The 2961-nt window shown below is 32.7% G+C and overlaps 1 long non-coding RNA gene across 1 annotated transcript; it reads left to right on the top strand.

Annotated features, from left to right (window-relative positions):
* The first annotated feature begins 453 nt into the window (after window positions 1-453).
* On the top strand, window positions 454-1034 carry LOC116351751. Its single transcript, XR_004202194.1, has 3 exons — window positions 454-563; window positions 630-855; window positions 920-1034. It is a non-coding gene; the product is annotated as an uncharacterized LOC116351751 (long non-coding RNA).
* Window positions 1035-2961: the final 1927 nt, after the last annotated feature.

Below are 2961 nucleotides of genomic sequence, written 5' to 3'. Positions count from 1 at the left end.
TTCAAAGAAAATGAAGCTGCTTGCTATATTGGTCGCATTCATAAAACGTTTGGTAAGTCACTTTCAAAAGAAAAGATACATTTCTTCGTGTTAATAAGCAAAAAAAAATTGCCAAACATTAAAGCTTTTTTATGGGTACACTGAGGCCAATCACCACCAAACTTATTATAATTTATATATCAGGCTCTTACAATACAGCGAAGAATTATCTTAACAAGCCAAAACGTGCAACACCATCACCAATTGGATTTGAAGGCGTTGTAGAATACTTTGATGTGACCAGCAACGATGATAATACTAATGCAGAGAAGCCACCAGTACAACAAATCGATCACGGCTCGAATCCTGAACTACATCAGCTTATTCGTATTAAGCAAGAAGAAAATCAAATGCTTAGAGCTACGGTTTCCACTTTAAATAAGCGCATTGGAACAGAAATCGTTAATGATGTTGATCATGACTCACACATATTGAATATTCCGCGCTACAAACGTACAATTTTGCATACTAAGCATTATCAACTCGACTCTGAATTCGGAAAAGTATTTTTCTACCTAACAAAGGTAAGATATTGACTTCGATGTCATGAGTTTGTATATTAAAAATATTTGTTTTGTTTTGTTTTGTAGTCTACAGGCAATCGACTTTATTTCCATGAGAGTCTGGAAGTTGATCTTGGTACTATCGATCAACTCGAGAAAATGAATTATTCGTATCCCGAAATGTCTTCCGATTTTGATGAAAAGTTCATTTATGTATTGTCGACTGCTGTATTACAACTAAATGAAATCAATAATTTCTTAGAATCCAATAATCTTCATCATATTGATCGGGAAAGACTTCAATTTATTAAAAGTAGTATCTTTAAATATTTTTGCAATTATTTCGTTATTTAATTTTTTATTCTCTTTATTGACAGGCATTTACTTGGAACGAGTTAAAAGTGATGTAAAGCGTCAGCGAGCATTTCGGGGCCACATGAAGTCTGCTTTGGAGTACTTTATCGAACAGAAAGATCGAGGAAAAAAATGAAGATGGCCAAAAATAATATGATTTTTTGTATTTTGATCTCGGCTTTCTCATGACTAATTACTATTGAAAATAATAAAATATATTAACTACTGAAAATAAAGAAAACAAGTCATTTTCCAAAAAAAATATTATTTTCGTTTTATTTCCTTTATTTATTTGAATTTTTTTAGTGGTTGAATGACAAAGTGAAAAAAAAAATTAGCAAAACAAAAGTATTATATGTGTAATAATATTTCTTTCTTCATTTTAATGAAAAACATTCGAACCGCGGCCTAGATCAATTGTGTTTTCACTATCAATTCTTTGTGAATGACCGTTTGAGTGAGAAATGACGTGGCTGGCCTATTTCAGGTGCTGGTCCAGATTTGAATGTAATGCGACTTACATCATCATTGGATTTGACTTCCACCAACTTGGGTTTCGGTTTCTCCTTGGCTGACAATTGAGCTTCATCAACGTTTGTACTTTCTATATTCATGTCGCCATATGCTGTACTTTCTTCTTCAACGTTAATTTCATCACCAGGCTGATTGCCATCGAAGCTTTGATCTATTTCAGACATTTGTCTGATTGGAATTTCAACATCATCCTTATGGACGGCAATTTCATCACCAGATTGACTGCCATCGAAACCGAGATCTTTTTCAGACATATCAATATCTCGCACATCATTTTTGATGTTGGCAGCGGCTGACTTTTCACCTACTGGCATATTGTTTGCGTGTACAGCATTTTCTTCAAGAAATTCATGACCATTTTCAGATATCTAGAAATATTATCCATATTAAAAACAAATAAAAAGTAAAATAAATTTGCTTTATACCAAACTCGTTTCGTCGCACAGATCCAGTGTTTCCACCACATTTGGCTGATTAAACCGCTTATAAACATTTGGAATTCTTCGTGGCCGTTCATGTAGCCACTGGTCGGCAGCTTCAAGTGTTTCTATTGCAAAATAAATAAAATCCATTATACAGTTTGTTCAATCTAACAAGATAAATATGTGAACATTTAAATGCTTGTTGATTTAAAATCGTATACACTCCGATAAATTCAGTCTGAGATCAGACTGTGAATAAATAAAAAAATAAAAAATAAAAAATAATACCGAATTGTTTGTCTATACGCCCAATATAGCACGCTGTTTCATTGACATGAAAGAAATGTGATGCTTGAATTTCAAAGTTGGCTTCATCGTTTGAATTGGGTGAATAAAAAATGCGTGATTCTTCGTCCAAAATTGGTGTTTCTACCCACGAACCACGAACCGAGATCAATTTGTTACTTTTTAAATTAACCACAAATGCCGACATATTATTTATTCGATTTTTTAAATAATAATATAATTTTATTATCTTTCTGTTCTACAACGAATTCTTTTTCAAAGTTCAACACCAATACCAATGCAGACTACAACTGAAATGTCATTCAGAACTGAAATGCCATTCAAATGTCAGCTCTCCGACTATTGTTAGCTTTGAATATGCAACTCCACCGAAAGCTGTGATAATCTTTAAAAAAATACACACACACTCATTGAATTGGAATAATAATATATTTTTTTGGTATATTTTAATTTTCAGTAACTTCATGTAATATTTTTTTGAATCCAAATCAAAAATAAAAAATTTCAATATGACAAATTATCGACAAACTTCATTTTTTACTTACTGATTGTCTGCTGGTCCAAAAAATTCAGAGGTTGGGACAAAGAAAAATGAAAGTTGTCAGATCAAGCTAAAATTTTGCCAGGCATTCTAGAATTGAATTATAAGAACGCCTTCCAAATGTCAGCTCGATCCGATGAGATTTAAAAATCGACATTTTCATACTACCGGATTGTCTGCTGGTCCAAAAGTTTCAGAGGTTGGGACAAAGGAAAATGAAAGTTGTCAGATTATGCTGAAATTTTGCCAGGCATTCTAGAAT

This window comes from Contarinia nasturtii, unplaced genomic scaffold, assembly GCF_009176525.2.
Source record: "Contarinia nasturtii isolate CC-2019 unplaced genomic scaffold, AAFC_CNas_1.1 Cnas_scaffold_6194, whole genome shotgun sequence".
Taxonomy (NCBI): domain Eukaryota; kingdom Metazoa; phylum Arthropoda; class Insecta; order Diptera; family Cecidomyiidae; genus Contarinia; species Contarinia nasturtii.
This window is presented reverse-complemented; position numbering and strand designations above follow the sequence as displayed.